Raw genomic sequence first — 27,881 nt, 5'->3', positions numbered from 1 at the left:
CTTAATTGAGTACAAATAACAGGGCCCCTGTTAGATGTGCTGAGCAAGTGAGAAACACCCAGGTGATGTGTTTTGTCACTGAGAGTTGTGAGTTGTTGGTGACAACAGTACATCCTCATCTACCTGCCTGCTACCTCCCCCTTTGCCAGCTGGTGGCTAAGCACTTCACAGAGGTGACTTCATTCTGTCCTCAACACACGACAGCCCTGCCTCAGCCGGAATGAACTAGAAGACTGCAGTCATGAATGACCCTCCGAAACACAGTGGCTTCGCGGCTATTTCTCACTCATGCTGGATGTTCATCTCGAGTGGACTGCAGCTCTGACCCCTGTTGTCTTCTTCCCAGGACGCCGGCTGATGGAGCTGCACATGCCTGCGTTTGTGCAGGGGTAATAGAGAGAGGCAGGGGCCATGAGCTCACTCTACAGTGTTGCTGGCCCAAACAAATCACAAACCACCACATGCAAGTTCAGTAAGGGCAGGGAGGGCACCGTGGGTCACATGGCCACATGACCTCAGCAGAGCATACAAGTACAGTCTCTTTCCAGGATGGGGCTGCTAATGTGTTGCACAATAATATAGCCAACCACAGGACCCGCTTTACAAATGAACAAACAGCACCTTTCTCCCAAGTTACTCAGCTCCTAAGTGGCAATCCGGAGATGTACCCAGGTCTGTGATTCCAGAGCTGGTATGGTCAGCCCATATACCGCCTGGTATAACACAGCAGCTAGCTGTACTAACCTAGCTGCTTCTCTGCCAACATTCCCCTCCATGACCACTCAGGTCCCAGGGCTGAGCTTCCAGTTGGCTTTCTTGGCTTGTTCCACCACTTTGAACCTTGTAGAGACTGGGCAAAACAGTGCCGCAATGATCTTTCCTCCAGTGAAATGGTAAGACAGAAGCCCGCCCACCCCACCCACAGCCCAGGTCGCCATGCCTCTGGATGGAGAGAGAATGTCTTGGAATTCTCAGATATGCCAAGACCCAGCAAATGAAGACCAAGTCTGTGTGGAAGGGCCCAGAGCCATAATCCAGCCCAACACCTTCAAGGTTAGTGATCTTCTGCCCCTGAACAAGTAACGCTTGCGACAGAAAATTTGGAAATAAAGGAAAATATAAAAGTTATGGTCCTGAGTCCAAATATAATTGCCAGAAACCTTTTAGAGTATGTTATCCCAGGACCTTTTCAAGGTAGAGTTTTGTTTTTACATAATCATGATCAGACCTTATTTTTTTGTATTTGTTTTAGTGACATACTTCAAATAGACTAAAATGTATTATTACAATCCCCTACCTTTTGAATATTGATTCAAGAGGAATCAATATTAGCATTGACATATTTGCTTCAGCTTTTTTTTTACTTATTTTATTTTATTATTTTTTATTTTACTTTATTTTATTTTATTGTAGAGACAGGGTCTCACTATGTTGCCCAGGCTGGTCTCTAATTCCTGGACTCAAGCAGTCCTCTCACCTCAGCCACTGAAGTAGCTGGGACTACACGCACAAGCCAAAGCACCCAGCTTTGCTTCGGTTCTTTTTATTTGAGAAATGAGACCACAGAGATACAGCTGAAGTTCCTTTGCATCCCTTCCTAGTCCTCATCTTTCCTTTTTCTTTCCAGAAGCAAACACTATCCCTAAAGTAGTGCTTTCTTCCCATTTATGTCCTATTCCTTAACATACATACATGTATTGGATCATTTTACGTAATTTAGAAATTTATATAAACATGATCATATTGATCACACCATACTACAAACTGCTTTTTTTCCTAAGCATTATGTTTTCAGCTCTACCCTAGTTTCTTCATTGATCTTGCAAGCTGGCAGAAAACAATCAATGGTGTGCTGGAGCTTGCTCCAAGAACCTTCTCACAAGAGCTGATCATGCATGTCTTTTCCCAACTCTGCGTTTGATGATGTCACGATGGTAGCTAGAAATCAGCCATGGCAGAGTATTTACATCCCAGAAATTGGCAAATTCTACAAATTAAGGTTTTTTTCCCTGGATAGCAGGTTGTTAAATATTTGCCAGCATACAATTAATGTATTATTTCTTCTACCTGCTCTCCACCCTCCCAGATAATATTAGGTTGTTTCTAACCTTTTTGGATTTCAAACAACACTGCAGGTACATCCTTTTACTTGGCTCCTCATAGCCTGCAGTGTAAAGGTTTCCTAGGATAGACAGGTGGAGGGCGAGACTACTGAGTCATACTGGTGACATTCCTTCTGGGTCATGCATACTGGAATATATACATATTTAACTTCCTACTCGTTGCCAAATAGAGAAGCAATTTACACTCCTACAGCAGTGTATCACATTCTCAAGTGACACTTGGAATAGACTTAAATTCATGTGAAGTTGATGGGTGAACGGGTGTGTGATGATTGCTTACTTTGCATTTCCTGATTCCTAGTGTTTGGGAATCTTTCCACTTGGCCATTTGAATTTCCTCTTCTATGAATCGCCTGTCTTTTCCCATTGCCCATGTCTCCATTTGGTTGTGTGATTTTCTCCTCACTGGCTTCCCAGAGATTTTGATACAATTGTATCCTCTGCTGTTTATATGTGTTGCAAACCTATCCTCTGTCTGTTTATATGTTGCAAACATTCTCTTCTAATTTGCAGTTTTTGTCTTAACTTTGTTTATGGTACTCTTGTCCTACAGAAGTCATTCATTTTGATGTGGGAAATTTATCAATATTTATCTTTTAAGCATTTCGCCTTTTGTGTTCTGTTTTACCAATACTTGTCTACCTGCTGAGTTATAAAGGTAGTAAACAGAACGTCCTTTCTTCATGTTTTAGGACACATATTTACCTCATTTACAGTGTGTTTTTCTGTTTGCGGTGAGGCAGTGATCAAATTATGTACTTTTTCCATATGAAGAAAATAATATCCAAATCATTCATTGAATAGTCCATCTTTTTCCCACTGATTTAAAATGCCACTTCTTTTCTATACCAATCTCCCATATACATGTGGCTCTATTTCTGGACTCTCTGTTCTGTTCCATTGGTCTTTCTATCTGGTCCATGTGGCAGTACTACCCTGCCTTAGAGAAGCAGCTTTATAACAAGTCAATATCAAGTAGGTTGAATGGCACAGACTTTGCCTTTCATCAAAATTGTCTTGGCTATTCTCGGACTTTTGCTTTTCTACACAAATTTTCAGTTTTTCAGATCCCAGTGAAAATCTTGCTGGGGCTGGGCACGGTGGCTCACACCTCCAATCCCAACACTTTGGGAGGCTGAGGCAAGTGGATCACCTGAGGTCAGGAGTTCGAGACCAGCCTGGTCAACATGATGAGACCCTGTCTCTACTAAAAATACAAAAATTAGCCGGGTATGGTGGTGCGTGCCTGTAGTCCCAGCTACTCGGGAGGCTGAGGCAGAAGAATAGCTTGAAGCCAGGAGGCGGAGGCTGCAATGAGCCGAGATCACACCACTGCACTCCAGCCTGGGCAACACAGTGAGACTCTGTCTCAAAAGAAAAAGAAAAAGAAAAAAGGAAATCCTGTTGGGATTTTCACTGAAACTTCAATTAGCTTATAATTAACCAGGAAAAAATAGACATCTTTCTGATACTGAATCATCCCATCAATGGACATGGTCTGTCTCTGTATTTATTCAGATCTTCTTTCATGTCCTTCAATTAAATTTTACAAATTTCTTCTTAACAATAACAACCATTTATATAGAAGTTAGTATGTGCCAGCTACTGTTCTAAACACCTTATATTTATCAACTCAATCTTCCCAGCTTCCCTGTGAGGTGAATAATATTATTACCTCCCTTGTACAAATGAGGAAACTGAGGCACCAAGCGATCAAGTAATTTTCCCAAGCCAGGAAGCAGTAGCGCCATGATCTGAAACCAGACAATCTGGATTGGGATCCTCTGCTCCGAACCACTGAACAACTCTCTTATACCACCTCCAAAAGGGCTGGTGTTAGATTTTCTCTTAAGTGTCTTATAGATTTTACTGCTACTGTAAATAGGATTTGCCCCTTCTTATATGTTCTAATTGGTTCCGTTGTTCAGTAGGAAGGCTATTGATTTCACTATGTTTTCTTGTGTCCAGCAATTTTGTTGAACTGTCACATTTTTCTAATAGTTTGAGAGTAGCTTCTCTTGGATTTTCTATATAGACAATTATGTCATCTGCAATTAAAGACAATTTTGGTTTTACCTTGCTGTTCTTATCCCACTTGCTGTCTAGTCCAATTGGTTCCAAAGCAAGGCAGTATTGAACAGTAGTGGTGGTAGAAGGCTTCTTTGTCTTAGTTCTAGCAATGCTTTTAAAGTTTCATCATGAAAATTGATGTTTGCTGTCATGTTTTGATAGATACCCTTTCTCAGATTGAGTAAATTCCTTTCCTAGTTTTCTGAGAGAATTTCCTTAGAATAAGTATAAAAATTTGTCTAATGTGGATGCTTTTTATTTGGCTACTTGCTTTGTTTTGTGATATCTATCAATAAGATAATATGACTTTTGCCTTTAATCTATTAAAGAAGTGAATTAAGTTAACATTTTTTGTCTTTAACTATGCTGACATTCCTAGGGTGAACCTTACATGTAATTAGATGACTGATAGATAAATAGATAGATAGATAGATAGATAGATAGATAGATAGACAGATTGATAGATGATAGATAGAGCCATATTTGTTTTGCTGATATTTTTAATTTGAATTTTGCACCTATGTTTAGAAGTCATACTGATTAATAATTTTCTTGCAATTTTCTAGCAAGTTTGTACTAACATCATAAAATAAGTTGAAGAACTTTCACTTTTTATGTTTTTATAGAATAGTTTGTGTATTATAGAGATCATATTCCAAACAGTTTCCAAAATTGTTATATCATTTTACATTCCCATCAGCAGTATATAAGAGTTCCAGTTTCTCCATATCCTCACCAAAATTTGCTATAGTCGGCCTTTTTAATGATAGCCATTCTAACAGGTATGTAACAGTATCTCATTGTAGTTTCAATTTGCATTACCCCCGTGACTAATGACGTTGCTTATCTTTTCATGTACTTATTTCCCATCTGTATATCATTTTTGGTGAAATGTCTGTTCAGACATTTTGTCCATTTATTCATTGGGTTGTTTGTTTTCTTACTATTGAGTTTTGAGAATTCTTTATATATTCTAGAAACAAGCCATTTATCAGATACATGCTTTGCAGAGAATTTCTGTCAGTCTAGGGCTTGTCTTTTCATTCTCTTAAGTGTCTTTCAAAAAGGAGATGTTTTTAATTTTGATGAAGCCCAATTTATTAATTTTTAATTTTATGCGACCTGCTTTCAGTGTCGTATCTAAGATATTTTTGACTAACTGAAGGTAACAAAGGTTTTTACTCTGTTTGCTTCAACAACAGGAATTGGTAAACTATGGCTTGCAGATCAGCTGCCTATTTTTATATATAAAGTTTTACTAGAATACAGCCATATCTATTCTTGTATTTTCTATGGTTTCTTTCACACGACAATAGCAGAGTTCTATCGTTACAACAGAGTCGATGTGGCCCACAAGCCTAAACTACTTACTATCTGGCCCTTTAAGAAAAAATTATTCACCTCCTCTTCTAGAAGTTTTATAGGTTGAGGGGTTTCTATTGAGATCTATGATCCATTTTGAATTAATATTTGTATATGATACAAAATATGGATTGAAGTTCATTTTCTACACATATACAATTGTTTTAGCACCCATTATCTAAATATTCTCCACTAAAGTGCATTTCAGTCTCTATTCAAAAATCAGCTATATCAGCTGCCATATACGCATGCATCTATTTCTGGACTCTGTAGTGCATTCCCTTGATCTGTTAATCTATCTTGACACCAGTATCACTTGTATCAATTACTGAAGCTTTATAATAAATCTTGAAATCAGATTGTGTTAGTCCTCCAACTTTGTTCTCTTATTTCAAAGTTGTTTTGGCTATCCTAGGTCTTTTGTATTTCTATATGAATTTTAGAATGAGTTTTTCAGTTTCTAAAAAAAAAAAACCTCTTCAGATATCATTTACACTGTGTTGAATTTCAGATCAATTTGGGTAGAACTGCCATCTTAACAATATTGAGTCTTCCAATCCACTAACATAGTATATCTCTCCACTCATTTAGGTCTTCTTTAATTTCTATCATCAATGTTTTATAATTTTCAGTACATAAGTCTTTCAGGTCTTTTTTCAGATGTATTCCTCCCTACCTCATATTATAACTGGTAGTTTTTAAGTTTCTATTTTGATTGATCTTGTGCCTTGCAAACTTGTTAAACTCATTTATAAACTCATTTATTATAACTACTTTTTGCAGATACCTTTGGATTTTCTACATAGATAATCATGTCATCTGTGAATAAAGACAGTTTTACTTCTTCCTTTCTAATCTGAACATCTTTTTTCCTCTTTCTTGCTTTACTGCACTAGCTATAACTTCCAGAAGAATGTGTGCTGAGAGTAGACATTTTTGTCTTCTCCTGATCTTAGGGAGAAAGCACTCAATCTTTCATTTAGCCTGTAGGTTTTTCTCACAGATGCTCTTTATCAAGTAGAGGAACTTCACTTCCATTCCTAGTTTCTTGAGAGATTTTATCAGTTTTATCAAGAATAAAGGTTGGTTTTGTGAAATCCTTTTTGTGTTTATTGAGCTGATAGCATAGATTTTTATAGATTGTTAATATGGTAAATTACATTGATAATTTTTGCAAGTTAAACCTACCATGCATTCCTGGGATAACCCACTTGGCTATGATGTATTATCATTTTTGTGTATTGTTAGATTGAATTTGCTAATAATTTTTTAATTCATGTACATGAGGACTATTGACATTGGTCTGTAGGTTTTTTTTTTTTTTTCATAATGTCTGTCTGATTTTGAGATCAAGGTAACTCTGCCCCACAGAATGATTTGGAAAGTGTTCTCTTTTCTAATTTTTGGAAGAGTTTCTGTAGAATTAGTATTATTTCCTCCTTAAATGTTTACCAAAAGTCATCAGTAAAGTCATCTGGGCCTGGAGTTTTCTTTGTGGAAAGGTTTTAAATTGTAAATTCTATTTACTCAATAGTCATAGGACTACTCAGGATATCTATTTCTTCTTCAGTAAGCTTTGGTAGTTTGTGTCTTTCCAGGAATTTACCCATTCCCCCTAGGTTGTTGAATTTATTAGCAAAAATTTGTTCATTATCTTCTCTTATTATTATTTTAATGACTGCTAAATATATACTGATGTCACCTTCTCATTGTTGATACTGGCAATTTTGTCTTCTCTCTTATTGCCCTGGTCAGTCTGGCAAGAGGTTTATCAATTTTATTGATAAAAATCTTAGATAACTTTTTTGTCAATAAATAACCAACTTTGGGATTACTTTATTTTCTCTATTGTTTTTATTTTATATTTAGCCAATTTCTCTTCTGGTCCTCACTATTTTCTCTCTTCTGCTTACTCTGGGTTTAATTTGCTCTTCTTTTCCTAGTTTCTTAAGGTAGAACTCAAGGCCATTGATTAGGAACTTTCTTCTATTTCAATATACGTGTTTAGTGCTGTTAATTTCCCTCTAAGTATTGTTTAGCGACATCTCATAGATGTTAATACATTGTATTTTCATCTTCATTCACGTAAAAATACTTTCTAATTTCCCTTTTGATTTCTCCTTGGACACATGGGTTATACAAAAGTGTGTTGCATTGTTTCCAAATATTTGGAGATTTTACAGAGTTCTTTCTGTTATTGATTTCTAATTTAATTCCATATGACAGAGAACATACTTTTTGTGATTTGAGTCCCTTTACATTTATTGAGACTTATTTCATGGCCAGAATATGGCCTATTTTGATGAATGTTCTGTGGTGTGTACTTGAACGTCATTCTGCTGTTGTTGGGTAGTATGTTCTACAAATATAAGCCAGGTCCAGTTGGTTAATAGTGTTGTTCATATCTTCTATTTTCTTACACATTTTTGGTTTACATGTTTCATCAATTAGTAAGAGAAGGTTATTGAAATCTCCAACTATAATTGTAGATTCATCTATTGCTTCTTGCAGTTCTATCATTTTTGCTTCATGTCTCTGATTAGGTGCATAAACATAAAGATTGTTATACCCTTTTAATTAATTGTTCCCTTTATCATTATAAAATTACTTTATTTAACCTGGTAATATTCTTTACTGTGAGATCTACTTTGAGATTAATATAGCCACTGCAGCTTTCCTTTGATTAGCGTTAGTTAACACAATATTATCTTTTTCATTGTATTAGTTTTAACTCTTGTCTTTAAAGTGGGTGGCATGTAGGCAGCATACATTTGGGTCTTGCCTTTGCATCCAATCTGCTGATGTCTTTTTATTGGGATATTTAGACCATGGCTGCTCAATATGATTATTGGTATGATTAGGTTTATATCTCTCATCTTGATATTCATTTTCCATTTATTCCATTTTCCTTTGTTCCCTTCTTTCTCCTTTTCTGTCTTCTTTGGGATTAACTGAGCATTGTTCAATGATTCCATTCTATCTACTTTCTGACTTCTTAGCTATAACTCTTGCTGTTTTAGTAGTTATTTTTAGGTTTATAGTATACATCTTTAACTTATCACAGTCTACCTTCAAGTGATATTATAGCATGTCAAATATAGTTTAAGATACTTATACTTACTTATAATAGTATACTTCTATTCTCCCCTCTCAGCCTTTTTGTTATTATTCAGTTTACTTTTCTATATGTTATAAACTTCACACTACATGGTTATTATTTTGTGTCAAGAGCCTATTATACTTTAAGGGAATTAAAATAATAAGAGAAAATATTATATCTGACCTATGTAGTTACTGTTATGCTCTTTGATCCTTTGCATAGATCTATATTTCCATCTAGTATCACTTTCATTCTGTTTGAAGCACATCCTTTAACATTTGTTGTACTACAGGCGTGCTAGTGATGAATTCTTTCAGCTGTTATGTCTGAGAAGTCTATTTTGCTTCTATTCTTGAAAGATTATTTTCTGGATATGAACTCTAGGTTGATTACTTTTTTTTAATTTCATGCTTTGAGGATATTGTTCCACTGCCTTCTCACTTGCATTATTTTCTAGGGAAATCTGCTGTAATCCATATATTTGCTGCTCTGTATATAACATGTTTTTCCCCACCCCACGCCTTTTTCTGGCTACTTTTAAGATTTTCTCTTTATTAGTTATTTTGGGCTATTTAATTATAATATGCCTTAGTGTGATTTTTTTCCCATTTTTATTGTGCTTGCGGGGCAATGAAATTCTTGTATTTGTGGGTGTACCATGTTCATCGAATTTGGAAATTTGCTGGCCATTATTTCTTCAGATATTTTTCTGTCCCTTCCTCTCCTCTCTTTCAGAAACCCCAGTTATACATAAATTAGGCCTCTTAAAGTTGTCTCACAACTCAATGAGAAAGTCTCTTTCTCTTTAAAATTTTTGTTCTTTTTTTGTCTTTTTACTCTATTTCTTTTTGGATAGTTTCTATTGCTGTCTTCAAGTTAGCTAATCTTTTGTTCTGCAATGTCCTGTCTGCTGTTAATCCTATCCAGTGTGTTTTTCATATTATACATTGTAATTTTCATCTATAGTAGCTTGATTTATGTCTTTTCTATATCCTCCATGTTGATTGTATGTCCAATCTTTCCTCTAGCTTTTAGAACATACAGAACATGATTATAATAAATGTTTTGTTGACCTCGTCTGCTAATTTTAACATCTGTGTCAATTCTGGATCAGTCTCAATTGGTTGACTTTTCCTTCATTATGGTTTGCATTTTCCTGCTTCATTGCATGGCTAGTAATTTTTCACTGGATGCCAGACATTGTGATTTTTGCCTTTTGGGGTGCTGGATTTGTTTGTATTCCTATAAATGTTCCTGAGCCTTGTTCTGAAACATAGTCAATACATTTATAAACAGTTTGATCCTGGCCAGGCGTGGCAACTCATGCCTCTAATTCTACCAGTTAGGGAAGCTAAGGTGGGAGGATCACTTAAGCCCAGGAGTTCAAGATCAACCTAGGCACCACAGTGAGACCCTGTCTCTACAAAACATGGAAAAATTAGCCAAGCATAGTGGTATGTGTATGTTGTCCCAGCTTCTCAGGAGGCTGAAGCAGGATGATGGCTTGAACTTGGGAGATCAAGCCTGCTGTGAGACATGATTACACCACTGCACTCCAGCCTGGGTGGCAGAGCAAAACCCTGTCTAAAAAAACAAAAGTGAAACAGTTTCACCCTTTCAAAAGTCTTGCTTTGATGATTTGCTAAGCATGCTTGCAGAAATTATCAATCAAGGACTAATAATTCCCCACTACTGAGGCAAGACTTTCCTGAGTTGTCTACCCAATTTCTTGTGAATTACAAGATTTTCCAGTCTGGCTGGTAAGAGCGGGCAGTACTCCTGACTGTGTGTGTGCTCTAAGTACTGGTATCACAGGTCTTTTGGGGGGTTCTTTCCCTGACTGTGTAATTTCCTTGCCTGCATGTGATCAGTACTCAACTGAGCACTCAAGTTGGACTTCTGTGTAACTCCAGAGCTCTCTTTCTTTGCAGCTCTCTCCACTCCATTAGTCTGCCCTGTGAAATCCAGCCACTTTGATCTCCCCAGACTCAGCTCATTCTTTTAACTCAGGGGTTCCAGCAGATTCTGGTGGGCAACCTCTCCCTACAACATGGCCAGGAATCTCTCAAGGCAGTAAGCTGGCCTCACCTTGTTTATTTCCCATCACTCAATGATCACTTTCATGTCTGATGTCCAATTGCTTGGAAATCACTGTTTCATTTGTTTTGTGCCATTTTTTTTTTTTCACTTGTTTAAGGTGGGAAGGTAAGTCTGGTCCCTATTACTCCATCTTGGCCAGAAGCCCAGCGGCTCATTTTAAGCCTTGAACCCTCCCTCCACATTGGGCTTCAAGTAACTGGCAGGTACCTCCTATTACTCCTCATGCAGAGATGGGATTCCCAGCACAGCCCTCTCCAAAGCAGTACACTCCACAAAACCCCTTTTATTACGCACCCCTCAACCCTTTCATACCCTGCCTGTCAGTAAAGAGTTGGAGCATCCTTGCACAAACTTTTGACAACTTTCTTTGAAAATATTTCTTCAACTAGTTCCTCACTTTAATGTGTCATATTTATTTTATTTGGTTATCTCAGTGAGAATTGAAGGCACGGATATACCTCGTGCCTGGCACATCATGGGTGCTCAGGGAGTCTCTATTGCCCCTAACTTTTTCAGATTCTGCCAGTCCACTACTCAAACAAGTGAGCCAAGTCTTGTGGGGAATGGGATTCACAGAGAAGCCCCTCTTTGCCATGCCAGGTACGACAGGAAACCACCCGTCAGCACCTGACTTAATTGCATCACTATTTTCAAACTTAACACCAAAGGGAAATGGATGGTATAACTTTTTACCCCATACACTGAATTCAAACAAAATAAATGGGCACAGAGCTAATCCCTCCCCTAGGCCAGCCCTGGGGAAATTTGGAAAACAGGCAATTAAGCATGATCGAGCAGTCTGGCCCAGGAGGAAAATGACCTCCGCCTACATATTGCTCTCTAGAGATCGATAATTCACAGCACTTGCCAGCCACGTGTGCAGCCCCCAGGCATCCATCCCTCCCACCAGCTGGCTCAGCCCTTTCAAGAGGTGCCCAAAGGCCTGATGCTCATTCCCACCTCCCACCTGGGCCTGGCCGTGTCAGGAAAATGAGACTCCAAGCCTTTTGTGGGCAGGCTCCTGGGAGTGCTCCTCTAGGACTTAACATCCTCCATCTATAAAGGGACTACAGGGAATGAACTCTACCCAGCCTTCAGCAGGGAGATGGCATTCTTCTTTTCCACTGGCATTTCCAAGCCATCCTCTCATGACACTTCTTTCATGGAACCTTCCTTGACTACTTCCGTGCTTAGAGTCATCACTAAGTCCATACCACATTTATTAACTATTCATTAATTTTAAACATGATTGTTCACCAATTAAACATCAGGACTACAGGACATACTGGAGCAGAAACCAATGAACAGCACCCACTCCTGCCTTGAGGGTTCGAAGAAGCCACAGTCCTGAGAAACAGATGGACGGGGAAACCAGATGGGACAGGTGGGACAGAGGAATGGGGAAACATGACTGCAAACCACACCAGCCACATCCCCTAGAGTGAGGTGGGGAGGAAGACCCACCCTGTCTCGCCACTCCAGGGAGAGAGGACGTGTCAGGGCACAGTGTTAGGGCAGCTCCGCATCTCTCAAGATATTCTGAAACGGAACATCAGCCATGGCGAGAAGCCGAGGTTGCAGCCCCGCTCCCATGCTGCACCCTGGACAAATGCTCCTCACGCATGATTTCACTCCACTTCCACACACTCTGTGGGTAGGGACTCTTAGTATCTCCCTTTCACAAACAGGAAAACTGAGGCTTAAAGAGGTTAAGCAACCTCCACCAGGTCACACATGAGCAGTGGATAAGACCTGACCCCAGGAGGCCTGGCTGCAGAGCTGGGCCCCAGACTTCTCTTGAACGTGGGGCACCACCCTACATAAACTCTCCGCCCCAGCCCCAATGCTCCAAGGCCCTGCTCTGTGTCACTCACAGATCTGTTTTACCCCATTTCCCCCACTGTAATGTCATCTCCATGGACAAGGATTTTTGCCTGTTTTGCTCACTGTGTAGTGCACCCTAGCGCCTGGTGTGTGGCATGAATTTGTATTTGTTGGATGAATTTGTGGATGAGTGGACGATCAAGGAGGCCAGTACGTGGCTCAGGTGGCCAGGCCCTCATCTTGCCCCCTCCCCAACATCTCCATGCCTCCTGCATGATGGCGGCACAGGCTGACCAATGAGCTTCTGCACAGAAGATGGGGCAGGCTACTGGGGTGTGTCATGGTGGGCCAAGCCAGGGGGCCATGAAGGGCAGCAGTCCAGGTATTCCCTTGGGGAACGAGAGAGTTGAGTCAAATGGGGCTATCAGAACCCAGAAGGCCTTGAGAGCCAGGGAAGTGATGACTGGTTCAAACAGGAGGGTGGCAAGGCCAGGCCATCAAGGGGTAGGTCTCTGGAGGTGGCCAGCTGGGACAGTGATATAATTTGGCTCTATGTCCCCATCCAAGTCTCATGTCAAATTACAATCCTCAATGTTGGAGGAGGGGCCTGGTGGGAGGTGACTGGATCATGGGGGCAGACTTCTCCCTTGCTGTTCTGGTGATGGTGAGTGAGTTCTCATGACATCTGATTGTTTAGAGGCATGTGGCACTTCCCCCTTCTCTCTCTCCTGCTGGCCATGTGAAGATGTGCCTGCTTCCCCTTTGCCTTCTGCCATGATTATAAGCCTCCTGAGGGAAGCTTACTAGCCATGTTTCCTGTACAGCCTGCAGAATTGTGAGTCAATTAAACCTATTTTATTAATAAATTACCCAGTCTCACGTAGTTCCTTATAGCAATGCAAGAACAGACCAATGCAACTGGGCCCCACCCACTGGCTCTGCTGCAGGGCCTGAGTGAACTGCTATCCTCCAGGGACTGGTAACACCAGGAACAATAAAGAGGCTTAATTGGGATCCTGTGATTGCAAGTAACAAAAAGCCAGCCTAAACTAACTTAGCAAAAAAAGGGACACAATCCCAGGCCCTGACAGTGGGCCCTGGGGCTTAAACTCCATGGGACCCTCTCTGCCTCTCCTCTCTGTTTCTCTCATGGGGTGGACACAGCCAGTAGCAGCTCTGAGGACAGTGCCAGTCCCACAGTGCCTTGACCAGAGCCAGAGAAAGTCTCGCCACCCACTGCCATCCAAAAACCTAGGATGGACTCCAACAGGGTCAGCCAGGGTCCCTGCCTACCCCTGGCCAACCCCACAGGCAGGGAGGTCTGGTCTTTGGCCTGTCCAGGGTCATGGTGCTGAAGACTTGGTGGGGTAGGGGGATGCCACAAGAGCCTCCCCTTGAGTGTTCTGGCGTCTTTCTGCATTCCACTCCAAGGCCTCTGCCCACACCACTGGGCCTGGAGCACATGCTCAAGTGTGAGTGAAAGTCAGTGCCCCCATGCCAACCCTCCACCGTTCTGAACTGAGAATCCCTGGAGAACTGCTGCTGCCCCACTGTTTTACAGAGATCAGTTCTGGAGCCCTCTGTATAATTCTCAGTAGACTGGAGCCCCCATCCCTACAGCAAAGACCCAAATGATGTGCCCTAGGATCTCATCCCAAATAAACCACCTGCCCCCACATGCCTGGCTCAGGCGCTGCTTTCGTGGAATGCGAACTAAGAGACACCACAGATAGGGGGCCTGGGGTTTGGAAAACACACAGCAATGACACAGGTGCAGACCGCTCCAAAAGGAACGAGCCAGACTGTGGCAGGAGAGAGGCCTGTCAGCGGCATGGGCCCCAGGTGTGGGACTGGACTTCAGGGTTAGGATTCTGACTCGTCAACACAATGATGTCCTCCCGGTGGCCTGGGGACCCTATAGGATCTGCTTCCCCTCCCCAGTCTCCCTCCTCAATCCATTCCGACACACCAGCCTCCCAGCTGTTCCTCCAGCTCCACGTGCATACCCCTGCCTCCGGGACTTTGCATCTGCTGTCCCCTCTCCTGGGCCATTCTTCCCTCAGATACCTGCAGCCTCGGCCCCTCACCTTATACAAGACTTGACTCAAATGTCACCTTCCTAATGAGGTCAACCAGGTTCCCCCTACCTACAGTTGCAACCAGCACGCCCACCATCCACCCACCCACACACACATGCACGCACGCGCACACACACACACACACACACACACGCACACACGCACACACCCCTCCTGGTCCCCCTTTCTGGGCTTTGCTTTAAAATTTTTTCTTGTTTATCATGACCATTGTCTGTCTCCCTCAATCAGCTTCAGGGAGCCAGGGCAGGGGGCGCACGGACAGAGAGGAGAGTCTGGGGGCTTCTTTCCTTTTCACTGTCCTATCCCAAGCAGGGCACACAGGAGGTAGCAGCACAGGCTAGCACAGGCATGGTGCTGGGGAGAGGTGGGAGTTGTGTGCAACATAAAAATGGCACAATGCATCCTGCCCGTCAAGATGACACACTCCGTACATCTGGTACACTGACAGTGCTGTGTTAGAAACCTGACACATACTAGATCGATTTGGTGCAAAATGAAAGATAAATTTATGCTGGTGTCTTCCCGAAGCAGAAGCCGGTGTGTGTAGTCAGCTGTCCACACCCGCAGCGGAACACACCCCCGAAGGACGGCAGACACGGAAGGTGGACCTGGCTTCACTCTCATTGCTCCCAACAGTTCCCTGTCCTCTGGGTTGCATTGAAACACCCGCCCCCCAGCCCTCACCCCGATTAATGGTTTTCTCTTTCTGTCGACTCTTTAGTCGGGAGCCGTAGCTTTAAAATCACAGCAGCCTGGGTGTACTCTGTTACCTAGCAACAGCCATAAATCAACAGAACATGCTGGAATGTTAAAGCAATCCTTCCTGGCTGTTAGATGCGTTGGCCTTTTTTAATCCAAACATGCTCATATGCCCCCACACCTTGACTGCACCCAGCTTCCAGCCTGCAGCATACCTGGGTTTGCACATTTTTTAAACCACCTTAGGGTCTGTCTGATTTTTCCGCCTGAGTCTTTTGTGCTTTCTTGGCACTCTGGCCAGTACCCAGGGACAGGATCAGGCAGGCTCTGCTGACGTGACTGGGGCAGGACCCGTCGGTCCAGCCTGAACTCCTCCATCTCAGCCCTACAGCCAGGGGGCCCAGACTGGCCCTGCAGTATCTAGAAACACAGGGGACGCAGGAGACCCTGGTTCCTTATCGTAGGTCCCCAAATCGCCCGTCAACCTGGTCCCATGGGTGAGTTAATATGGGTGTGAAGAGCCTCCCCGGGGTGTCCAGGGGAATCCCTCACTCCCCCCACATTGGACCCTGTAACACATTCATTCATTCATTCCCTTATTCAACAGACAGGAACACAGCACCTCCTGCATGCCAGGCCTTGCCCTCAAGAACTTGCATCCTACTGGGGCGAGGAGCTGAATGTAACACCGAAGCACTAGTCTCCCAGACGGAGGACCACCTGCACCGCATGGGTGCCAGATGCCCAGAATACAAGAGGGACACAAACCCAGCACCTAACTCAGACACTCACAGCCCAGGTGGAGGCCGGCAAGCACCCAGGGCTCCAAGTACATGCGGAATGCTGTCCAGGTGGGAGCTCGGGGCACAGGGAGGCATCGGCTGGGAGCAGGACAGACAGGCATTCCAGGACAGAGGTCAGGGCTGCACGGGGAGGGAGGACGCCATACTTCCTGGAGCATGACTGGAGAGCCTGGGGCCAACTCTCATGCAGCTGCGCCCAGCTGCTGCTGCCAGGGTGGAAGCAAGGGGAAACCTGAGTAAAAGCGTTTTATTCAGAGAACTCTCCTGGATGCCCTGTCCAGAGGCTGCCCTGAGACTAGGCTGGGGGCAGGAGACTGCAGCCAGGATGGTGGTAGCCTGGCCCAGGAACATGCTGTTGGGAGGACTCTGCTGTCCCTGTGACAGGAGAAGCTGTCCACGCAGAGAGATTGTTGGAGGAAGAGCAACTTGGGGAGGCCCACAAGCTGGTGGGCACAGCCGGCCAACACTCCATCCCACAGCTGAGGGCCCTGCCTCTCCTGCCCATCCAACCTGCCCTGCCAAGGGGCTACGCAGCCTCCACAACCAGCATGAAGTCCTCAGGCTGACAGCCACAGTGTGGGGTGAGCATCAGGGCCACACAGCCGGGTCCACTCTGCCACTCGCATGTCTGCCACACCTGGGTCCACCCAAGTGACAGCAAGCCAGTGTCGGCACAGGAAATGCCATATGGCCATCAAGGAGGCTGGAAGGACAGCTGGCCCCAGAACACAGCAGCTGGGGCAGGCCTGGGGCCCCTGCAGACCAGCACCCTGGAAAACGGTGTCCCAGGCACTCCCAGATCACCAGTGCCTGGCACAGTACCTGGCATGCAGAGGGGCTCGCAACCTGGGGCTGAGTGCGACAGCTGCCGGATCCCACCTGGGATGAGCCACATCCCTGCCCGCCCCCACACCCTATGTCCTCCTGGTGAGGGAACAGGCATGGGGTCGGGTCTGGGTTCATCCCATGCTCTAGCAGTGATTCCAAGAGAAAGCAACACTGCGTGAGGGTGAGAGTGAGGTGAGGATACTTTCTCCACCTGGAAATGGAGACAGTAGGTCACTGAGCCTTCCTCCCGGGGATGTGGTGAAAATTAGCTCAAAGATGCCAAGGCGCTTTGAAACAGAACTGCTGCCAGGAGGGGGAGGGGGCTCTTGGGCTGACCCTTCCGAGTTTCTCCTGCTGGATAACCTTTGCATGGTGTATGAGTTCCCAGGCTGCCATTATAAATTACCACAAAGTCCGTGGCTTAAAACAACAGAAACCTGTCCTCTCACAGTTCTGGATGCATCTTACAGGGCTAAAATCAAAGTGTTGGCAGGGCCGGTGCCTTCCAGAAGCTTCAGGGGGAGACTCTGTCCCAGGGCCCCCTCCCAGCTCCGGGTGGCTGCACTCTTTGCTCCCCCTTGGCTTGTGGACACATCGCCCCAGTCTCGGCCTCCTCCTCTGTCTCTCCCTAACCCCCGTCTCTTTTCTCTTATGAGAACACCAGTCATTGGATTTAGGGCCGGTTACCAGAGAGCAAAACCAGGATAATTCCGTCTTCAGATCTTATTTAATTACTTCTGCAAAGACTCTTATTTCCAAATGTGTCACATTCACAGTTACTGCAAATTAGATCTTGGACATATTTTGCGGGGGGACAAAGTTCAGCCCTCTATTTATGGAAAGAAAATCCTAACTTTGAAAGAAACACATTCATAGTGTGAAAATAATCAGACCAAAGAATCATCCCATCTGGACCCCACCAGCCCAGGCCTCTGAGGATGGGATTTACTGAGAGCTGATCTGTGAAATGGACACAACAAAGGCTTTGCTTGGACACCCATCCTTGCATTTCCAGTGAATGCCCACCTACGATCAATACGTGATAAAGGGAGGAGGGAAAGGCCATGTTAGGGGAAGAAGAGCCAAGTCTAGGTGTAAGTCCATTTGGAATCAGGGATATTCCCTAGGCACCCTCTGTGCATTAAAGTCTGTGATGGGCCGGGCACGGTGGCTCACACCCATAATCGCAACATTTTGGGAGTCTGAGGCGAGTCGATGACCTGAAGTCAGGAGTTTGAGACACCCTGACCAACATGGTGAAACCCTGTCTCTACTAAATACAAACAATTAACCAGGTGTAGTGGTGCATGCCTGTAATCCCAGCTACTCGGGAGGCTGAGGCAGGAGAATCGCTTGAGCCCAGGAGGTGGAGGTTGCAGTGAGTGAAGATTGCGCCACTGCACTCCAGCCTAGGCGACAAGAGCAAAACTCCATCTCAAAATAAATAAATAAATACATACATACTTACATACATACATAAAGTCTGATGGACACAGGGAGGGTGACAATGCCATACATAGGGACGGGGGGGTGGGGGGCACAGCAAATAGCAAGGCAGATATAACAGCGTGATCCATAGACTGTGCCAAACAACAACTGCCCTCTCTTCCTGAGGGATGGAGCATTTCCAGATGCCTTTAAGGGGACAGTGCTTGATTTGAGTCCACACCTGAGCAGCGGTCATTTGGGGGAAAGAGGGAGGGGGCACCCCAACTGAGGAAATAGCACCAGGAGCACCGGCAGGACACCCAGCAGTGGGGTATGATCATGGCGCAGGAGGAAGAGTGGCCAGCTACTTATTTTCAAAAAAGGAATGGATGGAGGTGGCAGGAAAGTGGAGAAAACGTGCCCTACCAGATAGCAAGGTTGTCACAAATACTTAAGGCCGTGTGATGCTGTTGCAAGGATGGACAAACAGGTCCACAGAACAAAATGGAATCCACACTGTACATATCAGGAAATGACAGAGTACAGAGAGGACGTTCCAGACCAGTGGGAACAGGTAAATCATTCACTCAGTGGTGCTGGGAGATTGTTTTCCTTTGGGGAAAAAAAAAAATTAGAATCCCTACCTCAAACCCTACACAAAAATAAATTCTAAGTAAACTAAAGATTTAACTGTGAAAAGCAAAACTGAAAAACTTTTGCAAGACATTATAGAAAACTTGTTATTATAACCCCAGGCTAGGATAAGACTTCTTCAGCAAGCCCAAAGTACAAACCATCAAAAGAGCAATGCCTTCTGCGACATTAAAATCATCATAAACAAAGCGAAAAGACAAGCTACACGCAGGGAGAATGCATTTGCCACGGCTAAAATGAACAATGATTAACAGAGAAAGTACACAAGGCCCTTCAAGGTAGCAATAAGAAGTCAAAGGACCCAAAAAGAGGTTTGCACAAATCAGAGAACAGTGTTTTCTAGAAGAGGTCATGAAAAGTGCCTCAAAACGTATGAAAAGCTCTCCAGGGAAATGGAAATTAAAATCACATGAGAAACCATTAACAGTCACCAGATTGGCAAAATCTAAAAGCCTGCGAATGTGGAGAGCTGGCGAGGACTTACAGCATCCATACGCTGTTGGCTTTGGTGCCAGTACATACAGTAAAGCTGACGTGCACACCCAAACCCCAGCAATTTCTCTCCAGTAAACACCCTAGAGAAACTCTTGGAGTCCAAATCTTGGGAGACACGATCGTGCAAATAAGGGAACAGGGCACAACTGTAGAAATTAGCACATCACCCTACACACCTCGACATGGAACACGAAATGAAGGAAGCCAGGTTCCTGAAGAACACACACAGCATGTTCCATTATATAAAATCTAAAAGCCTTGGGCAACTCAACACTAGATGGTTTAGGCTACATCTTTGTGATGCAACTTAAAACCGGGCAATGGTGGAATTAATATTAGGACAGTGGTTACTTTTGTGGGCACAAATCAGAGAACAGTATTTTCTAGAAGAGGTCATGAGAAGTGCCTCAAAACATATGAAAAGCTTTCCAGGGAAATGGAAATTAAAATCACATGAGAGACCATTAACAGTCACCAGATTGGCAAAATCTAAAAGTCTGCGAATGTAGAGAGCTGGCGAGGACTTACAGCATCCATACGCTGTTGGCTTTGGTGACAGTACATATAGTAAAGCTGTATCAGAGAATAATAGGCTCGATGCTGAGCACGGATCCACAGATGCTGCAATTTGTTACTATGCTCCATAACCTACAGACATGATGGTACAGTCAGTCTGTTGTATGTATCAAATATTTCATAATTTTAAACGCATAAATTAGAAATTTAAAGTATCAAGGATTTAAAAAAAATAGCAATGGGGTGGAGATAATTCATTACTTGTGCCGTGAATATTAATGAGGGTCAGCAGTTTGGAAAGGGGACCATGGGAGGTGACACCCTGCAGTGCGAGCTCCAAGGTGGAGGAGCTGGTGTCTGTGCTCGGTGACAGTGAGAGACAGTTCACTCACCCAGGCGGCAAACACACCCACTGAGCCCAGTGAACTCCTGGGCTGTGCTCGGGCCTGCACGGGGACATGAGCGACTCAAACGGTCATCAATAGGGAAAAGGACTCTTCTCAAGTCTTGGACATCACCATGTTTCTTGATGGGGCTGGTATGGAAATGGGGGTCCCTGAATCTACATCTCTGATTTTTTTGGTGACAGAAAAGGTAACTAGACAGTACCATATTCTTCTCCCTCTCCCTTCTCTCTTCTCCCCTCCCCTTCTCCCCTCTGTCTCCTCTCTCCCCCTTCCTCTCCCTCTCCTTCTGGAAATTCATCTAACTTGGGAGATGTACCCAAGTTAGACACCTCAGGGCAAAGCGGACCACACAGCCAGTCTGGCTGGCAGAAGTGGCCGGGATGTGGTGCCCAAGATAGGGTGGGAGGGGAAAAGCAAACCAGGTGGCTACTCCTGCTTTCAGGTGCCCCCACTAGACTGGGGACCTCAGCAGCTGGGACTCCTTCATCCGTTCAGTGCTGGGGTGTGTTGAGTGACTAAACAAAAGTCCCAACTATGAGCAGCCCAGGGGAAGAGATGACTCACCATCTCCAGTCCTCCCTGGTGTCTGGCTCAGGAAATATTGAGGGAATCAGATAGGCATGAAGTACACCTGGAGCACTCCGGAGCGCGACCCTGCCCCCTGCAGCCTCACCCCACCCCATCCTTCTCTCCCTTCGGCTGCATGAGTCTTCTTGCAATGCCTCCGACATGCCACACACCGTCCCACCTCCAGGCCTTCACACCTGCCCAGGCAGGGTACTTCCTTCAAGACGGGGTGCTTGGCATCCTCGTTGGAAAGGGATTTTCAACGTAATGTTTTCCTCCCACATTCTTGTCCTTCCCTCCAATGTTGGCCAAAGTAGGCTGAGGAAAATGCATCAAGGGCTCAGCTCTGCCTGATCGGTCATCTAGGGTTTTATAAAGGAGAAGGGGATGATTTTTTTTTTTTTTTTGTCTTTTCAGACCTGCTGGGGAGTGGGTCATTTCTGAATCTAAAAATTTGTAATAGTTAAGGTATATTTATCTTACTGTTCTGAATAAACAGAATGGACCATTGAACGACAAAAAAAAAAACACAAACAAAAAACTCCTACCCCAGAGACCTGCTGGGCTCCCTCCTTACTTCATTCAGCTGCCTGCGCCCAAGGTCCCTTTCTCCACTGACCACCCCATGCAAAGGTACGCTCCTCCCCACCAAGCCACTGTCCTTCCTCCTTCCACGCTTCCCTCTCCTTTCTTCTTCCAAGTTCTTACACCACCAGTGATTAGACACAGCAATTATTTGTTGATCCATGTATTTCTGCCTGCTCCCACTAAATGTGAGCTTTCCTCCAGAAGGAGGAAACTTCTGGCTCTTTTCACCACTGTATCCCCAGGCTAGAACTGCTTGTTCCTAACCACACCAGGTCCTTGATCAACATGAAATGAATTAAGGTTGCAGTAGCAGAAGGTATTTTATTTATTTATTTATTTTCGAGACGGAGTCTCACTCTTGTTGCCCAGGCTGGAGTGCAATGGCGTGACCTCGGCTCACTGCAACCTCCACCTCCCAGGTTCAAGCGATTCTCCTGTCTCAGCCTTCCGGGTAGCTGGGATTACAGGCGCACGCCACCATACCCAGCTGATCTTTGTATTTTTAGTAGAGGTGGGGTTTTACCACATTGGCCAGGCTGGTCTTGAACTCCTGACCTCAGGTGATCTGCCTGCCTTGGCCTCCCAAAGTGCTGGGATTACAGGCATGAGCCACCACGTCCGGCCAGCAGAAGGTATTCTAGAAGGGTGAAGATGAGAAGACAGGAGTCACCCTAACCCTATTTGATCTCATCCACTCCAAGCTGTCGGCCTTGGACCTACCATTATTTGGAAGGGGCCCGTGTCACAGGAGATCCCCACCTTGGCCACAGTCATCCCAGGAGGGACCCAGGACATTGCCAAAGAGCCTGCTTTCATGGTTGTGTATGACCAGGAAGGAAAGAGGGGGGTTCATTTGAGCCAAGTCCTTGGGTGTATCCAGGGCCCTGGATCCCAAATGACAGCCTGAGGGCCTTGCATGGTACATACCCTGTAGGTGCCCCAGGATTAAGGGTTCAAACACCCTGAAGCTGGGAACAAATTGCTCTAATCTGAGGAATCATCTAAAACCCTGCAGGGCCCCGAGGGAGCTGGGTGTTCATGGTAATAAAAGCTGACACGGGAAGAATGGCCACATTAACCACGGGGCTGCAAAGCTGTCACACGGCACACATCCACATGGGAGAGGCAGGGAGCGGGAAGCCTCTCCGGGCAAGACAGCAGAATGCTTGCCTACCGCCACACAGCCAGGCAAGCTGCCCAAACAGGCCCGCAACTCTGCGGGGGAGAGAGAATCATTGTGATCCAAGGCTTTTTTAAGTTGGAATAATTAACTATAAATTATTCAGTGATCTGGGATGCTGTTTTGTGACAAATGTAAGCCCAAACTCTGCATTTGCTCTGTGCCCAGGATGCTGTTCTCCGAGTGCTGCACGTCTAACCCAGCTGCTGCCATAAAATGTAATTGGCAGATGCTGGAAACAGATGAGGCAATCACCCATTGGGCCTGGGAGCCACTCTGATAGTGGGACCTGATGGGCTGGCACGGAGTGCACCCTGCGAACAAACAAGCCTCATCTGCATCAGGGATGGGGCAAATACCAAGAATACAGGAATGGAGCCTGAAATCACACCCCTCCCCCAACCCAGAAAATGCTGACGGAGACCCTCCGGGTTTCCCAGTCCAGTTCTCAAGATCGACTGGAATGGGTCAGCTGGGGGACCATGCCCCTCCTGAAATCCTCCAGGGAGGTGAAGCTCATGGGCACTTAGAGGTTTATGCATGTTAGCACCATTAATCCTTATAACACTTTCATTCATTCATTCATTCATTCATTCATTCATTCAGTGGGCTGGCACTGGGCTAGCCTCTAGAGAAGGAAGCAATGGGGGAAACGTGGTCCTTGTCCCATGAGGAAGGCATGCGTGTTGGCCCATTTTACAGACGAAGAAGCCATGGCTTAGGGTGGCCTGACCTTCCAGATACTCATTCTCTGCCTGGCTCTGCTGGTCCTCAGTCCGTTCTCTCAACCACGAGGACCTCAGCCTCCAGAGGACAGATGGAGCACCTGGTCCAAACAATGGCATATGGCAGGTCCCATGAGGAGGGAGACCCAGTATCTTTCTTTTTGGTCCCAGAACTTAGCAGAAAGCCCAGAACATAGCAGGTGCTTAGAAAACATTTGCTGAACAAATAAATGAGGAATTGGAGATGGGAGAGGATTTGGTCTGGAAAAGAGATGCCCAGGGACATGTCTCTGTCCTCAGGTGTCTAAAGGGCTACCAAATGGCACTAGGAACCAGCCTGTTCCACGCGATCTGGAACAGGATGGGGAGTGGGTTTCTAGGGGATGAGGACGAATGGATGTTTCTTTTCCATGTAAGAATAAGCATTTCTATAATCAGAGCCCCTCAGGTTGGGTAAATGAGTCCCACCTTCGGGAGCTGTGCTTCTCGGTCACTGGGGACTGTCAAGCCAAGCCACACCTGAGCCTAATTTGAAGTCCACAGGGCCTTTCCATATGCCCGGGAAATCCTCTGGGACTTTGCCCTAAAAGAAACAAGCAAACCTTCCCTCTGGTCCGTGATGCACGGTGCAGCTGTGTGGACTGAACAAGCAACACAGGTGGGGTGTCTGAAGGATGGTGACTGTGGTGTGGCCTCAGCATTGGGTGAGTCCCTCCCCTGCCCTCCTTCCCTTCTTCCTGCCCTTCCTCTGTCCCTCCCTTTTTCCCTCTCTCCCTCCTTCCCTGCTTCCTTCCTTCCTTCCTTCCTTTTCTCCTTCCTTTTATTCCATAACATTTATTGAGTTCTCACACATGCCACACCCAACCTGTGCTAGGTCCTGGCATTTCTTCTGGGGGGCTAGAAAGACAATTAGTCAATCAATCAATCAGTTCCAGATACCCTGGAAAAGACCAGGCAGGGTAATAGGATAGAGGGACTTTGCACACTTCCTGACCCCCTCCTTCCAATGAGGGTCTATTTTCATTTTATCCGAGCAATACCCAACATTTGCACTATTCTAATACTCAGGCCTCCAGTCACTGGGGCCGAAAAACCTTGGAGATGTCCTGGATGCCTCTTTCTCTCACACCCACATCTAATGTCCTGGCTCTACCTTCAAACAGTATCCCGGACCCGGCCGCTACTGCCACCTGCACCCCTTCCCTCTGCTATACTGCTGTCACCCTGGGCTGCATGTTCCAGAAGCGTCTTCACTGGCTCCCACTTCTCAGCCCTTCCTCACTGCTATCTGTTCTCAACACCTGTCCAGAGCAACTGTCCTTAAACTCATGTCCAAATCTTCCAACCCATGCCACTGCTGCAGACCTTAACAGCTTCCTGTCCACCGCAGCAAACCCAGGTTCCACACAGTGGCCCAGGAACCCCAGGTCATCTACCCATGGCCTGCCCCAGCACTCCTCGGACCTCAAGACCTCCTCCCTTCCTCAGCCCACCCCACTCCAGCCACACCTCAGGGCCTCTGCAGCCACTGTTCCCTCTGCCTAAAATGTTGTTCCTCAGATATGCACACACCCACTCAGCCACCACCCTGGAGTCCCTTGATGTTCCTTCTTAGCAAAGCCTCCCCTGCCCAGCCAGTTTTCAGTAGAAGCCCATTGCCCAACTGTCTCCCCTCCATCACCTTTCTCGGCCTTCTTTTTTTCCCTAGCACTCAGCATCTGCTAACATAGTACAGGTGACACCAATGGGACCTGTTTCTATTTACTGTATGTGTTCTGTTCACAACTATATCCCTTGTGAACGGTAGCCCCTGTATCCCCTATTTACAGGCTCATGGGAGACTCTATAAATAACCAATCTGACAGTTTTGTGTGAAGTCCTAGACATTGACCCAAGAGAAAAGAAAACTTATGTCCATACAGACTTATGCATAATGTTTATGGCAACTTCATTCCTAACAGACAAAAACCTGTAAGCAAACCTAAACATCCATCAGCAAAAGAATGGACAAGTACACTGCGTAGACATAACAGTGGAATACTACTTGGCAATTTTTTAAAAACCCAAAAACTGAGAATTCTGCTTCTAGCAATGCTAAGAAATGTAAAGTAGGTCCTACCAGACCAACCCTCCCACAAATAACAACCATGAACTCTGGACAAAATATAAAAAGTAACCACCTAAGGCACCTAACGGCAATCAAAAGCAGATGGGTACTGGAGGGGCCAATTCATGTAAGAAGGGAAAAGCACCAAATGTTTTGTGCTTTGTGGCAGTTGGCCTGAGAGCAGTCCTCCTCCTGCACCATTCAGAGAGCTACAACTATGATAGAAATCTCCCATCTTAGTGGCTTTAAGAAGTAGCTGACAGCATGTGGGGCAATCTTGGCTGCTGGAAACTGGCAGGGAATGAGGAGGAAGAAAGATGAGGAGCACCAAGTCCCATGTATGAAGTCAACCCAGATCTCTGTCTTCTCAGGACAGATGCCAAACAGTCCACCAAAGGCTAAAATAATTAAATGGAGGATTTAGCTGCTACCCTATGCAAGGGGACATTTTACAGTCTGAGTACAGTCAACTTAACTGCCTATAACAAAAAAACAATACTCTTAGGAGTAACATAATAGAACCCAGAGTGTCTACAATGTACCACTCGAAAATTCAGGATACGAATCAAAATTACTTGATGTAAGAATAAATAAAACCCAAAAGAGAAGAAAATCAACTGAGATGGACCCCAAATGCTGGAATTGGCAGACAATAATTTTAAAGCAGCTATTTGTGCTATGATCAAGAATGTAAAGGAAAGTATATTCATAATGAATTAAAAAATAAGAAATAGAAACTACTAAATAATTAAATGGAAAATCTAAAAATGAAAAATACACAACCTGAAATTTTAAAAATTCACTGAATGTACTAAAAAGCAGATAACAAATTCCAGAAGAGTCAGTGAAAGCAAAGGGAGATCGACAGAATTTTTACTCTATCTGAAAAACAGAGGAGGGAAGTTAAAATAGTAACCTAGCCTCAGGAACCTGCGGGCCAAACACCAAATGGTCTCCCATGGTGAGACTGTTGTCAAAGAAGGTGACAAAAGAATGAGGCACAAAAGTATAACAATGGCTGAAAATGATCCCAATTTTTGTGAAACGCATAAATTTACAGATCTAAGAAGTTCAGTGACTCTCAAGCAGGGAAAAACACAAAGAAAACCACATAAAGGCACATCATAGTTAAACTACTAAAAACCAAGTATAAAGAAAAACTCTGGAAAGGAGCCAGAGGAAAATGACACATTACAAACCAAAGAACAATGATATGAATCACTACTGACTTCTCATCAGAAACTATGGAGGCCAGAAGGCAGTGGGATGACATCTTTAAAGTGCTTGAAAAAAAAGCCTGTCAATCCAGAATATTATATTCAGTGAAAATATCCTTCAATGATGAAGATGAAATAAAGACATTTTCAAATTTAAAAAAAACTAAAGGGATTCATTGCCAGCACACCTGCACTACAAAGAATGCCAAAGGAAGTTCTTTAGAATGAAAACACAGATTTTCAGGAAGCAATGAAGAACACTGGAAACGGTAAACATGTGGGTAAACATAAAAGACCATTTTTCTTTTAAGGTCTATACAATACATATGATTACTTAAAGCAAAAATCATTACATTGTATTGTGAGGTTTATAGTATATATCAATATAACCCATTTGATAGCCGTAGCAAAAGGATGAAGGAGGAATTACATGTACCTATTGTTATCCTTTATGTAAAGTGGTTGAAAATTAATAAACTTTTCATAGTAATGGAAAGTTAACAATGTATAGTATAATCCTAGAGCAACCATTAAAAACATAATGCAGAGATAAAGATTTAAAAGCTCATAATGAAATTTTTACAAATCCAAGCATGAGGCCAGGTGCAGTGGCTCACGCCTGTAATCCCACCACTTTGGAAGGCCGAGGTGGGTGGATCACTTGAGGTCAGGAGTTTGAGACCAGCCTGGCCAACATGGTGAAACCTCGTCTCTACTAAAAATACAAAAATTAGCTGGGTGTGGTGGTGCATGCTTATAATCCCAGCTACTCAGGAGGCTGAGGCATGAGAATCGGTTGAACCCAGGAGGTGGAGGTTTTAGTGAGCTGAGATCATGCTACTGCAATCCAGCCTAGGCAACAGAGTGAGACTCCCTCTGAAAAAAAAATTTTTTTAATTAAAAAAATAAAAACAAAAATCCAAGAATGAAATACGCTTCCTGCAACAATGTGAATGAATTTCATAGACATGCTGGGCAAAGGAAGCTAA

The 27,881-nt window shown here is 44.5% G+C and overlaps 1 protein-coding gene across 8 annotated transcripts in view; it reads right to left on the bottom strand.

The window, feature by feature from the left end:
• Positions 1 to 27,881, bottom strand: part of PPP2R2C (protein phosphatase 2 regulatory subunit Bgamma) — a 249,819-nt gene that overhangs the window by 157,695 nt on the left and 64,243 nt on the right. The gene's annotated exons all lie outside the window — the stretch shown is intronic.

Source organism: Macaca fascicularis, chromosome 5, assembly GCF_037993035.2.
Source record: "Macaca fascicularis isolate 582-1 chromosome 5, T2T-MFA8v1.1".
In the NCBI taxonomy this organism is placed as follows: domain Eukaryota; kingdom Metazoa; phylum Chordata; class Mammalia; order Primates; family Cercopithecidae; genus Macaca; species Macaca fascicularis.
The sequence above is the reverse complement of the archived record's forward strand: the minus strand, read 5'-3'. Positions and strand labels throughout refer to the sequence as shown.